We start from the raw sequence: 13,632 nt of genomic DNA, 5'->3' as shown, positions 1-13,632 counted from the left end.
CCAGTTGACTTGATGATCATCGTGTTCATTTCAGGCATGCAAGTACTTGTCCGCTCTTAAGAAATCATGTTCAGAAAAATCTGAAAGTTTTAGGCATCCAAGGTTGGTGCAAATTTGCATGATCATATGGACATCGGAGGAGTTCGTGCCAAAAACAAAATCTGGGTGTCTGAGAAACTTTGAGAAAGAATATATGCAAATAAAATACTTGTCCGCACTTAAGAGCTCATGTTAAAAAAACTATCTGAAATTTTTAGGCATCCAAGGTTCATGCAAATTATCATGCTCATATGGAGATGGGATGGGAGGAGGGAAGGGGATAGGGGTCGGGGCGGTAGCTTACCTTGGAGGAGCGGGCCGGGGTGGAGGAGGCGGTCGGAGAGGATAAGGATGCCGGGGAGTGGGGCGCGGGGAGGATGTCGGGGACGAGGTCCGGGTGGTGGTGGTGCTCCCGCGACGGTGGTGTGGACGGGGTGGCGTCCGGGCGGCGGGGTCGCGTCGAGGCGGCGGGGCAGCGGCGTCGGGGCGGCGTCGGGGCGGCGGGGCGGCGTCGAGGCGGCGTCGGGGCGGCGGGGCAGCGTCGAGGCGGCGGGGCAGCGGCGTCGGGAGAGGAGAGGGGAAGGGGATCTAGGGCGAGGGCGAGGGAGAGGGAGGGGACGGGAGGAAATATGGATGGGGGCAATGGCACAATACTAATGGCGCACCACCCCTCGGTGCGCCATAAGTACATCCATACTAATGGCGCACCTCACCATGGTGCGCCCTTAGTATTTTTTTTTGATTTCTGGTCGAGCCAACAGGTTATCTTCCACCTGACCTAATCCAAACCAAGTCCCCTTTACTAGCTCGACTGGTCAGCAGCCAGTTCTCACACTAGGAGGTCCTGGGTTCGATTCCCAGGCTCCACAAATTTTTTTATGCATTTAAAATGGTGTTTGATACTTATTTGTGTTTAAATATGTTCAAACTTGTTTAAATCATAATAGTAATATTTTTTTATAAGACAGTAATAATTTTTTAAATAATATCATCAAACAGTAATGCCGGCGGAGCGGGGGAGGGTGCACGGGGTGCGGGGGGTCGGCGGCGGCGGTTGAGTAGGGGAGGGGTGCGGGGGGTCGGCGGTGGCGGCCGGTGGACCGGGGGTGCTCGAGATCGAGTGATCGAGGTGGGATAGCGATCGAGATGGAGGGGGATCGAGATCGAGTGTCCATGAAATTTAAAAATATTCATGATAGTTCAAAAAGTGCCCATGAAATACAATCGAGAAATGAAGGCTACGATTTAAATACAATCGATCTTAGCTAGCTATCTGTTCACAATCTTCTTGCCCTTCTTTTTCGCAAATGGAGTTCTTCTGTGGAACGGATGTCCTTTAGGTAGGGTGGTCATGCTTCTTCTTGTGGTGTATGCTGCTACTTCATCATCGTCGTCATGTTCGATCCTCGGGTCGCCGTACTTGTCGAAGTCTTGCTCATTGGCTACTCCATCCATTCCGATGATCTTCCTTTTGCCTCTCCTCACGACAACACGACTGGGCTTTGACGGGTCGGTAATGAAGAAGCATTGGTCCACTTGGGAAGCCAGTACCCATGGCTCATTTTTTGCGGTGACGTTTGCGCCCGCGGTCTTGGATTTGGCTTCGGGTATAACCATGGTGGTGAAATACCGGTCTTCTTTTAGGACGCTCTTGGCCCATCTGACACGGAACATCGGGACCTTCTCTCCAGCGTAGCTCAGCTCCCAGATCTCCTCGATCCTTCCGTAGTATCTGTCCTTGTCGTTACCGGTGTAGGATTCCATCGTTACCCCGGAGTTCTGATAACCATCGCTCTTCATGTCCTTGGCCTCGGTGTAGAATGTGTAGCCGTTGATATCGTACGCCTCATAGGTCATCAGGTTGTGCTCAGCGCCCTGTGACAAGGCGAATATGAGTTGTTCTTCCACGGAAGAATCCTCATGTAAAGGGTACGACAAAAGCTTCTGCTTGAACCAACGCGTGAAACATGAGTTGTGCTCTTTGAGTATATCTCTGTCTGTCCTCTGTTGGCCTCGGTCATTGTACGTCTTCTTAATAAAGGTTTTGTGCTCTACCACCCAAGGATCGACCACGTCTATGTGTTGTAGCGCGACTAGGTTTGCTCTTTCAAAGTCGGCGAGTCGACCCTCGAAGTCGACATGCATTTCGCGACGACCCTCACGGTGACCCCATCCAGCGAGCCTGCCGAGGTGCCTGTTGACGAGCAGACCAACGGGGTTCTCGATGCCTAGATAATTCGTGCAGTAGGAGATGCACTCTTCGGTCAAAAAGCCCCTGGCTATGCTTCCCTCTGGACGTGACATGTTGCGAACGTATCCTTTGATGACACCATTCATCCTTTCGAACGGCATCATGCTGTGCAGGAACGTCGGCCCGAGTTGGATGATATCGTCCACGATATGGACCAGCAGATGCACCATAACGTCGAAGAATGCGGGCGGGAAGTACATCTCAAGCTCGCATAGTATCACCACGATCTCTTCCTGTAGCCTTCTGAGTTGCCTCACGCCAACAGACTTCCGAGAGATGACGTCAAAAAAGTTGCATAGGCCAAATAGGGTTTCACGGACGTGCGCGTCCATGATCCCACGGATTGCAACTGGAAGTATCTGTGTCATCAGCACGTGACAGTCGTGAGACTTCATCCCGCTGAACTTCAGCTTCGCTGGGTCTAGGTATCTGCTTATCTTCCCCGCGTAACCGTAAGGAAGTTTTACTCCTACGAGGCAGGTGAAAAACTGCTCGATCTCCTCCTGACTTAGAGTGAAGCACGCGGGAGGGTAGTCATTTCTGGTCTTCTTGGACTTTTTGCCTTTGCGACGACTTTCCGTGTCCTGCTTCGCCTCATCATCATCATCATCATCATCATCATCATCATATATAGCGTGAAGCTCTTCCCTGATGCCCATTGATTTCAAGTCTGCCCTTGCTTTCGGCCCATCTTTGGTCCTCTCTGGCATGTTGAGCAGGGTACCAAGGAGACTCTCGCACATGTTCTTCGTGATATGCATGACATCAAGGCTGTGAGGCACACGGTGGATCTTCCAGTACGGCAAGTCCCAGAAAACAGACCTTGTTTTCCATACCTTCAGCAGCAGCTCTGGCGCCTTTCGCTTCTTTCCCGGCTCTGGCGCATTTTGCTTCTTTCCCGGCAGTGGGCAGTCTTTCCAATTTTTCAACAGCTCGTCTATTTCCTCGCCGCTCCTCGTGCGTGGGCGTCCTCGGGGTTCGGTTTCACCATCGAACAGATCCTTGCGTTTTCTCCACGGGTCATCGTCGCGAAGCCACCTTCGATGTCCCATGAACATGGTTTTCGAAGACCCGGGATCTCTATCTAGCTGGCGATACGTTGTGTCATCCATGCACCTGACGCATCCAGAAAATCCGTGGACCACCTGCCCCGCGACATATCCGTAACCGAGATAGTCGTGCACCGTCGTGAGCAGCGCGGCTCTCATAGGGAAATATTCTTTCTCTGCGGCGTCCCACGTATTGGCTGGCGTTTTCCACAGCGTGTCAAGATCCTCTTTCAGCAGCCCCAGATACAGATTGATGTCGTTCCCTGGTTGTTTCGGTCCTTCAATTAGCATACTCATGTGAATGTACTTCCTCTTCATGCACAACCAGGGTGGAAGGTTGTACATCCACACAAACACAGGCCAGGTGCTATGTGTGCTTCTCTGGCTTCCAAACGGGTTGACTCCATCTGTGCTCGCGCCCAACACGATGTTCCTTGGATCGTTCCCAAATTCTGGGTCTTCGAAGTTCAACGCTTGCCACTGGCTCACATCCTTAGGGTGACTCAGCATCTTGTCTTTTTTATCTATCTCCGGATCATTTGCGTCATCTTCTCGCTTCTTCTCCTCCCTATCCGCGTGCCAACGCAGGAGCTTTGCTACCTTAGGGTTCGTGAAATACCGCTGCAGACGAGGAGTGATCGAAAAGTACCACACCACTTTTCAAGGAGCTTTCTTCCTCTTCTTGTATCGAGTGATGCCGCACACCGGACATATGGTAGACTCCGCGTGCTCGTCCCGATAAATGATGCAATTGTTCATGCACACATGGTATTTCACGTGCGGTAAATCCAGAGGACACACGATTTTCTTCGCCTCCTCCAAACTGGTCGGGCACTTGTTCCCCTCGGGAAGACGTTCGTGCCAGAATGACATGTTCGTCGAAGCATGCGTCGGTCATTTTGTGTTTTACCTTCATCTCCAGAGCCATGAGCGTTACTTTCAGGCGGGTATCCTCGGGCCTGCATCCTTCATACAATGGAGTAACCGCGTCTAACTCAAGTTGATCCATCTTGGCTTTCTCTCGGGCGGCAGCTCTTGCGTTATCCATCTGCTTGAGAAGCAGCTCTTGAATATGAGGGTCCTGCACCCAGCCCATCGATGGTCCAGCGTCGTCTGCTCCGCCGGCATCATCATCTTCATGATCATGCCCGTCGTCTGCTCCGGCATCTTCCTCATCATCATGTCCTGCATCTTCTACATGATGACTGTGTACAGCATCACCGTCGTGATCATCTCCTGGGGATTCTTCGTCTTCTCGCCCGCCCGAGTCGCGGTGGTTGTCTTGCTGCCCTTCCTCATTTCTTGCCCGGCCCCCATGGACGACTTCGTAGTCATCTTCATCACCTTGCCACCGATAGCCATCCATGAAACCATGCAAGAGCAGGTGGTCCCGCACCTGCCCGGATTCCGGGTCCGCAATAAGGCTCTTCAGCTTGGTCGCCTGCGGGGTAGAGCAAAACGATATTTTAGAACCAAGAAAAAATTTGGCATGACTTTCCCTAAAAATAGGACCAAAAAGAATGCTTAATGCCAAAATTCTCGCCGAAACGGAAATGAATCAACATTCCAGAAAAATATTGACAACTATCGAATTTCAAATACCGGTACACCTCCAAACACAAACACATATGCAACACCACAAACATATGCAACACCACGAACATACATAGATCTAGCTAGGCCATAAAAAGTGCATGTGCACATTGTTGTAGGGAGAACAACATAAATATAGCTTCCCCCTTACTTACCTATCAAAACAAGGTAATTTAACCACTTAAATTGAATGAATCTATGGTGGAAATGAGGTGAAAAAGAGGAGGCACCCGAGACAAGGAGGAGGTGGAGAGAATGAAGTGGGGAGAAAGTGAGTGTGGGTAGGAGAGGCTGTCCAAAATATCTTGTTGCTTCCCACTTACTAATGGCGCACCAACTCTAAATGCGCCATTAGTAATCCAGTTTACTAATGGCGCACCTCCTGGTGCTGCGCCATTAGTAGTTTTGCAAAAAAAAAATACTAATGGCGCACGGTGGAAGAGTGCGCCATTAGTAGTTTTGCAAAAAAGGGAATAAAAATATAATAAAAAAAACAACATTAGTGACGCACTTTCCGGCTGGTGCGCCATTACTAGTTACAACTAGTAATGGCGCACTATATCTGGATGCGCCATTAGTATGTTTGGACAGGCGCACTAGTTAAATTTTTTTTATACTAATGGCGCACCCTGGGCCAGGTGCGCCATTAGTAGTTTCAACTCTAATGGCGTATCAGTAGGTGGTGCGCCATTAGTATATACTAATGGCGCACCGCTTTTCTGGTGCGCCATTAGTATCAATCCCATCTATAGCCCTTTTTCTAGTAGTGTAACATGTAATTGAAGGTTGGACGTCTCGCACTAGAGATCTCGAACTGCACTGGGAGGAGGATGTGAACTTCTTGCAACAAACATTTTAGGCTTTTAGTTTTTTTATTCATTTTATTCTCATCTGAAATGCATTCCGTGTAGTAGTTGAACTTCCCGTTGTTTTCACTTTGAACTTCTACCATGTATTTGTGTTCGTAATTTCTCACCCGTTCATCGGAGTTGCACAAATGATATACCATGCCGATTACCTCTCTCACAAGAAGTTCTAAACTTACCCATGCCGAGCACCTGAACTTCTTGCAACTAAATTTTTATACTTTAACTTTTTTATTCTATTTTCTCATATGAAAACACACACCATGCAGTACGTGAACTTCTGGTTGTTACCACTTTGAACTTCTCTCTGTTTTGCTTTATAACAGAAAAAATATGAGTTTTGTATAGACATCGAACTGATCTAACTTTTTTTATTTGAACTTCTTTGTGTGTTTTTTAGAAATGCAAAAATTGGTGTTTTGTTAGAAACATTGAACTTCTTCATTATTTAGAATTGAACTTGTTAGTTTTATTCTTTAGAAACCAAAAAAACCAAGTTTTCAAATAAATATCAAACCGCTCCACTTTTTAAAATTGAACTTACAAAACAAAATTATGGGGTTTTCCACTTTCTACGAACATGCTATATCTTATGAAGTTTTTATTTGTCGTGACATTTTGAGGCATTGTTTGCTATTATTGAAATGGCCTAGATGGTCCTTTTTTATTCATTGATGAATTTCTTCAGTATGTGGTACACGTGAACTTAGGAATTTCTTAGACATGAACTTCGCATGCTATTGAAATTCAAGAAAATTGCATGCAACATTACAAATACACTTCGTGTGCTACATGTACAACCAATACATCACTATGATACATAAATTTCATGTGCTACATGAACTTGCCCTTAGTTTTTTGTAAAGATCGAGCCATGATGTTGTTTTTATTTCGGATTCTCAGGTATTTTTTAAAAATGGGAAATCATTTTTTATAAACCTTTTTGATATGTTTCATTATTTTAATTTGAACTTCTTCATTTTGTTCTTCAGTAACGAGAAAAAAATCCAAGTTTTTCTTCACATCAAACTTGTCTATTTTTTAAATTTGGACTTCTTGTTTTTTTCGTAATGGAAAATATCCTATAGTTTTAGTAAACATCGAACCGCTCCATTACTTTACTTTGAACTTCGACAGTTTTTTTATTTAGAAACGGTGAAAATCCTTTTGTAATTTTAGTTTTTAAATTGAACTTCATACTTTTCTTTTTCTAGAAAACGGGAAGAACTTGAGTTTTGTGCATATATTCAACTGCTCCATTATTATTAATGTGAACTTGGTGGCTTGATTAGTTAGTCTCAAGGGAAATCCTTTCTTACTAAATAAAAATTGAATCACATCATTATTTAATTTTGAATTTCTAGGATCTTCTTTTAATATACAAATTGAACCACATTGGGTTGCCAGGATGAACTTCAATCTTTTTCTGCTTCCAGAGAAAAGCAGTGTATTGGTGAATAATAACCTTATGTTGAACACCCTGCAGACTAGTCTTATTTGCTCACTGTTTCTCTACATAAAAGGGTAAAATCACGAAAAATCATGGAAAACAATATCAATAATTTTTTCGGTCTTATTTGCTCACTGTTTCTCTACATAGAGATGGGAATCAAAGAAATTTTGTCACCATAAAAAAATTTATATTTATGAGCATGTCATGGGCCCGTGCAACCTGCTGACTAGTGTTTTTTTTGTTTGTTTAGTATCATTTTTGCAGCGCCCATCTTTTTTCAGCAATCTTTTTGTGTACATTTTCCAAATTTAACATTTTTAAACCTGCCGAAAATAGGCTTGCACTTCTCTTTGATGAATGCATTTTTTTCTTGATGCATTTTTTCATCATTAAGATGCATTCTTCCCGACGTCCAATGATTGAACTCTCTAGACATTAACCTTTGAACTTCCTTCCATCAAATCAAGTGAAGAAAGTGCATGAACATAAAAAGGGGACGGAGTTACAAGGTCCATGACACACTTCTTTGGGGCATGTTGGTGAAGCCTCCCCATAATAAACTTTGAACGTTACAAAATCTAAGCGGCGAAATGAAATAATCAAATACGTGTGAGAGGCTACAGGAACACTGTGCATAACAATTTCAGTAGAAGCGGGGCCATAGCTTAGCATTCCTGTATATTTTTTTTGATATGGAACACTCGTATTCCATTAACATGCGGCTAAATCGCCGGTTATAGCATGGGTTACATCATCAGGATAGTTTGACGGCCACTGGCGGCTTTCAACATGAGCTAGACCCGAACCGAACGCTGCCAACACATGCGCTGGCTTGTTACACTCACGTGGTGTATGCACTACACTAGCTTGGATAAAACATGTAGCAACCCTAAACTTGAGTTCTCTAAAGGCTTGTCCAAGAGAAGACCGATCATCAATATCAATAGACACAGCTTGTTCAGTACTAGATAATCGGTCTCAAACTCAACTCTCCCCACACCTATTTGATCAGCAAGATTGACACAGCTTGTTAGCAGGGCTGTCGTCTCAGCATGAAGGGCACTGGCCATGGCTGAGGATGAACCACCAACAGCAAATAGTATCTCTCGGGTAGCATCTCTACATATCAGTCCCCATCCGCCACCCCCAGCTTGTGCTGAATAAGCACCATCAATATTAATCTTCATTGTGTTAAGCGGTGGTGGCACCCAAGAGCAGTCGACAGTGGTATTAAGGACTGCAGGCTTGCTATCAACGAACTCCTTCCATTCATTCACATGAAACCGAATATCATATTGGAACTCCTCCGTTGTGGCTCTGCATTCACCATGATTTCCACGATTTCTTTCTTGCCACCAATACCATAGCAAAGCAATGGTGAGCATCCTATGTTCCTAGGGTAATCGGGTGACTGCATGGACAACTTCCTTTGCTGAAGCTAGCTAAGATGAATGCATTCGCACTCCCTCACTTTGTTCCTGTAGATTTTTGAAGAAGTGATAGGTGCTTTGACGAAGTGTACGAAAACTAGCAGCTCGAGTCTTTTGTGTGCTCTATTTTTGTGGTGATAACAGGAACCAACAAGAAGAGAGGAGGACAACATCCTGTTTTGCTCACCTACAACATACCATGGGTTACCAACGGCCTCCTGAGAGGAGGACGGAGGGGCCGCGGTCGCGAGCAGATGGTAGGGCGGTGACAGCGGCTGCAGGAGCTCCGGCAGAGGTCGTGTATGCGTATGAGGGCCGGCCAGCAGCAGCACGAGGGCAGTGTGCAAGGGCGGCCGCATCCATTCTCGACACCGGCAGGCGAGAGTGGTTGTGACGGTGGTACCATGGAATTTGCGGGCGTGGGACGTTGGGGGCGGCGGCGGCACGGTTTCCTTATGGGGGGCGGAGACGGCGCCGTAGGATGGACGGGCGGCGCTCTGCCGCACCTGCGTCCCTGGGAATGGATGCGCCCACGGCGGTGGTCGGATGTTGGGCCAGCGGCGTGGTGGTTGGAGGTCGGGAAGGCCATGGGCGGCGGTTGGTGGTGAGGATGAGGATGGGGGTGCGACGATGGGGTTCTCCGGGGAGGGCGTGCGGCGGCGTGGGGATCCGGGGAGGTGGTTCGGCTACGAAAGATCAGGGGGTGTGGGCGGCGGCTCCGGTTGCCGGCAGCACACGCCGGTGGGCAGCAGATCCGGTGGCTGGCAACCCAGCGGGGAAGGTGGGGATTGGGTCGGGGATGCGCCAGGGGATTGGGCGGGGATGTTTTTTTTTCTACTGTACCGGTTCAGGAGTTTCGGAGGATATATCTCGGCTCTTATAGGACGTGTCATGATCCAAATAACTATTCTAATCCTGTGATTAGAATAGTGTTGTCCTATATATATATAATGATATGAGCGCTAGTTTGTTATCTTGATGAGTTTTATGGTCATACTTATAGTGAACACCTCTGAGGTTGAATCCCTCAAGAGCGCGGTGGCCAAAGCCAAAAAGGAGGTGGAGGAGGAAGGAGCCTCCTGCCGAAAACATGAAGCGAGGTTGGATGAAGTCCAACAAGAGCTCAAGCATTCCATAAGCAAATGTGATTCCTTGGAGCGCAAGATTTCGGATCGAGACTCCGAACTTGCTAAGGCCCTCCAAAGCGCGAAGGAGGCCCGGGTTGAAGCCCAAGGCGTCTTCCGGGAGATCCAAGAGGCAAGGCAGATAGTGGCGGGTAAGGCCTTTAATATGCAGAGCAAATTTGCAAGGAGGAGATACATCTTACTCACCCGGATTTGGAGTTCTCCAGGAGCATTTGCGGATCTGCCCCGGAGTGTTGCCGAGGCCGCGGATTTCTTCCGAGCCAGAGGGGAGCTCGACAGAGAAGCTATTCTGGTCGCAGTATCTTGCGCCAGAGCATCTGGTTTCCCTCAACGATTAGCTGAAGTAGTTGACCGAACTGCATAGGGTGGCCGGATTAGCAATGAAGAATGTTATAGTCCATCTTTGGCCAGCCGAGCCCATACGCAGTAGCTACTTCAGGCTCGTGAAGCGGCTAGTCAATGCCTGCCCCCGGCTTGACACCATAAAGCGGTCGGTCTGTATCGAAGGCGCCCGGATGGCCTTCACCCGTGTGAAGGTTCAGTGGGTGAAGATGAATGCCACCAAGCTTGCAACCGAGGGATGACCTGCAGGCAAGGAGCACTGTAGGCCAGAGAGATATTTTGACGAAGTCCTAGAAGGTTCCCGCATTGTAGAGGGCCAATGTTCCAAGGATATTATTTTTGAATGAATGTATCCAGGCTGCCCAACTTTGTATTACGAAACAAGGCTATCGTATAATATGCTTGCTTATTTTGTTTCAAATTATATTCCTCCTGTGCGGCCGTTTGCTGTATCTGAGAGTTTTCCAGACGTCGGCTTCAGCCCCCACGTAGATATTACAGGGGTGCTTGGAATAGCACATGAGCACACTTGACCGAACATCTAGGTCCTTAAAGGAGGTAGCAGTGCGGCAAACCAGGCAATCGGACTATGCGGCATTATCACTCTCACTTAGCCATAGGAGTTTGTGTGGCACCCCAGCTCAGAGAAACCGGAACGCCCCGTATTGTAGCCCAGAGATCGAGGAGAAGTCTCTGGAATACGGCACTGCTTGACATAGACCAAATCAGCTCTTATTACAAGAATAATAATACAAGGGTCTGATGTTACAAATAAGCACATCAGCACGGCGACACTTGCTCTATGCTAGCAGCGAAACAACTCATAGCAGCGGAATACTTCTAGTAGCGGAAAAACGATGAAGGTGGTGAACTCTACTCTGCAGGGACTCTGGCTGGGACACGATCTAGCGCACATGCACGGCAACCTTGACAAGCAATCAAGCAATCATGGTAGCACCTGCAATCTGGCATGACACGCCAGGTCAGTACATTGAATGTACTTGCAAGCTCACAACAACCACAAACATCAAGGCAAGACAATAACATAGCATAAACATGTTAATTATTTAACAACTACCATGATGAAACAACTACTAAGCATGGTATGAAACTGATACAATACTAATAAATCACCATCTCGAATCTCCATAACCATATTTCTCTCGGCTAACCAGCCAAGCAATATACCATCTCGATCACCTCATGATCAAAACCAAACGGTGATCTATCCGGCGATCACAACCATGACCAACACTTGGTCTCAAATAGTGATCCTTCCGGCGATCACTACCATGACCAACACTTGGTCTCCAACATCATCATCAACATCCTGCCAATCTGTATTGCTTAACATATTAACATATAAATCACCTATAAGTCATTCCGTCTTGTGAGTGTTGATCGAATGGTGTGACCTAGTACGAACCCTTGCCCATGACCGAGGACGCGGCTATCGATAGATTTGAGTACACACTATGCAGAGGTAGCGAACTGTACCCACACCACGGAACCCGTGGCCTCGCACTCCCATTCGGGTAGACCAACGGTGTTCCGACAAAACCGATCTACTGCCATGACACTCTCCCGGCCACTCCGACCCACTCCCAACTGGGCTAGTCCTGGGTGGCCCCGTGTCTACCAAAGACACAACGACCACCGTTGTGGCCAAAACGTCCCTCACGGGGAACGTGCACATAACAACAACAATAGGAACACAAGGCTTATGTCCGCCTACCTGATCAGGGTAGTGCATGCCCATAACCTTCCCTAGTTGGAGGCACCGGCGAGAGGCACGACAATAGATCACATTAGGGCCTTCCCATAAAGGCAAATGTGGTTGCACTAGAAAAGCCCGGTTCGGTGGCACCCGACCAACTTAATGATGGAATTTATCCCCAAAATATAATAGTAACGACTAATACTCCGATATCATCTATCAACCTATAATCCAAGTCATAGCAATATCCAACAAATAATCCAAAGCTTAATATCATCATACCAAAATACTCCGAGAACAGTATAACACTACTATCATGATGAACCCAAGAACGATAATACTACTACTCAAATAACTATCCAGCTATGATCCACATGCAAGCATCATCTCCATAATCATATCCCATAACATGATGTCAACTAGCATCATGATGAAAATAACACTAGCCACTAATAATCCAAAGGCAACATGATATTCAAAGTAGTGCTCCAAGATAATAACAGATACCATCATGACAATAATCATACTAGCCATTAAGAATCCAAAGGCAACATGTCGTCCAAAGTAATACTCCAAAGCACATTACCATCATAAACATAATCATAATAGCCACTAAGAATCCAAAGGAACATGTCATCCACATAATCCTCAAAATATATGTCCTAGAACTCCAAGCAATATCATGGCAATATCAACATCAAAACAATACTCCGAGTCATGCCATGAACAGATCATACATAGCTAATGCAATGTTTTAAACAAGTTCAAATGAATAAACCATGTCACTGCATTGCAATCATGCAAATGGAGGGTGTGGCTTGCCTGGGGTGGAAGAAATCACCGAGAAGAAGTGCGAGAAGCTCCCGGAAAGAATCGCTGGAAAACGTTCTCTCCCAGAGGGGCTGATTAAGCGCAAGGGCAAAATGGTCATTGTCAGAATGTTAAAACATGGTGAAAATGATTCATCGGAACGGGCTCGACAAAACGAAGAAGTGGGCTTTGGAATCACCTGATTTGGAGTTGGGAGTAAAAAGATATAAGGGTTTTTCTGCCAGGGACCCATCTGTAAGAAAAATCTTTACAAACCGGGCCTGGACAGAAAAACAGAAGGCGTCTTCTCAGGAAATACGTTTTCCAGAGCGGAAAACTTACTTTTGGCCCGAAGAAGAACAAAGTACGCTTTCAAAAGGGGAAAGCGCACACGGGCAAATCCGCGTCCACTTATCCACGTTAGTGAGGGGGCGGGGCCAGGCCTTGTGTCGCTGACGTGTGGGTCTAGCGCGGCGTCTCTCTCCTGCTGGCCTTCTCCTTCTTCTCCCTCGACGTGCGCCCACTGCACAGAGGAGGATCACCAGCGCCGGCGCTCGTCCGGTCAGCTCCGGCCACCTCCGGTGGAGCTCGGACCCCCGGAGTGACTAGTGCGAGGAGCCGCACCCGCCTGATGAGTCTGCCCACGTCGGAGAGCAGCGGAGCAGGCAGAACGGGGAGCCGCGGTGGAAGAAGGCTTCGGCCTCCGGGGAGTGTGTGGCAAACGACCACAGGAGGAGGAGGAGAGGTGCTGGGTGGCTCCGGGGTGAGGATGGATGTCTCTGGTGGTGTAGATAGGGAAGGAGGAGCTCGGCGTTGAGCGAATTTAGGCCGAGGCCGAGGCGGGCACAACGGCCATGGGGAAGGGAAGGGAGGCACTCGAGCTCCGGGGAGTGCTCGGGGAGGCTTCTAGGATGCGGGGGACGCCAGTGGTGAGGAG

At 47.5% G+C, this 13,632-nt stretch overlaps 1 long non-coding RNA gene across 1 annotated transcript; it reads right to left on the bottom strand.

Moving 5' to 3' along the window:
- Positions 1 to 7,892: 7,892 nt before the first annotated feature.
- Positions 7,893 to 9,524, bottom strand: LOC123127468 (uncharacterized). The gene is made up of 2 exons (XR_006462505.1): positions 8,869 to 9,524; positions 7,893 to 8,729 (listed from the first exon to the last, which is right to left on the bottom strand). It is a non-coding gene; the product is annotated as an uncharacterized lncRNA (long non-coding RNA).
- Between the last annotated feature and the right edge of the window lie 4,108 nt (positions 9,525 to 13,632).

This window comes from Triticum aestivum, chromosome 6A (genome assembly GCF_018294505.1).
Source record: "Triticum aestivum cultivar Chinese Spring chromosome 6A, IWGSC CS RefSeq v2.1, whole genome shotgun sequence".
Taxonomy (NCBI): domain Eukaryota; kingdom Viridiplantae; phylum Streptophyta; class Magnoliopsida; order Poales; family Poaceae; genus Triticum; species Triticum aestivum.
Note: the sequence above shows the minus strand (reverse complement) of the source record. Positions and strands in the feature narration are given on the sequence as shown.